This window comes from Staurois parvus, unplaced genomic scaffold (assembly GCF_062004578.1).
Source record: "Staurois parvus isolate SC_StPar_1 unplaced genomic scaffold, SC_StPar_1.0 ptg004056l, whole genome shotgun sequence".
In the NCBI taxonomy this organism is placed as follows: domain Eukaryota; kingdom Metazoa; phylum Chordata; class Amphibia; order Anura; family Ranidae; genus Staurois; species Staurois parvus.
The window spans coordinates 4,081-5,100 of record NW_028321851.1 but is presented as its reverse complement, the minus strand read 5'-3'; positions in this window follow the sequence as shown (position 1 = coordinate 5,100).

Genomic DNA, 1,020 nt, shown 5'->3' with positions numbered 1-1,020 from the left:
TATGGTTGCACTGTATAGAAGTGAGGAAGAGGTTCAATACTTGTACTGTATAGGAGGTGGGGGAGGGGTTCTATAGTTGCACTGTATAGAAGAGAGGAAGGGGCTCTATAGTTATACTGTATAGAGGTGGGGGAGGGGTTCTATGGTTGCACTGTATAGAGTGGGGGAGGGGTTCTATAGTTACACTGTATATAGTGGGGGGAGGGGTTCTATGGTTGCACTGTATAAAGTGGGGGGTTCTATAGTTACGCTGTATAGAGTAGGGGGAGGGGTTCTATAGCTACACTGTATAGAGTGGGTGGGGGGGGAGAGGGATTCTATGGTTGCACTGTATAGGAGGTGGGTGGAGGTTCTATAGTTACACTGTATTTAGATAGGGGAGGGGTTGTATAGTTTTATACAGAGGTGGGGGAGGTGTTCTATAGATACACTTTATAGAGATTGGGGGAGGGGTTGTATAGTTGTTCTGTATACAGATGGGGGAGGAGTTGTATAGTTCTATACAGAGATGGGGGAGGTGTTCTGTATCATCCTATTAGAGGACACTATCTCCGTCGGTGTCTCTGGGAATGTCAGGACCTATAAAGCAGAATTCCCCTCCAGGACACAACATCCGGGGACTCCTCCCCCTCCTGGGTCATGTGGTAATGCTGAGACTAGTAGTTCCTCAGCAGTCCGGTGGGAGGTGTTAGCCCCGCCCCTCACTCTGGTCCCGGTTGGGCTCCCTCCTCCTTGCTGAGCCATGATTGGATGTCCGCTCACACCCGCCTCCATTCCCATCCCCCCACTTCCTTGTTTACATAATTAATCACTAACAGGAAAGGCGGGGACAGGAAGTCACGGGACCGGAAGTGACCTCACCATTTGCCCGCAGACATCTTTGTGGAGGGCTGGTGCTGCTTCCTTCGCCTCCAACGTCTCATAAATAGTCATTTAACTCAGTTTGTGGAGTCGGCAGTAATGTGTGTCCCACAGAGGACCCGGCGGGGGAGAATACCAGGGGGCTGGCACTGCTGACCT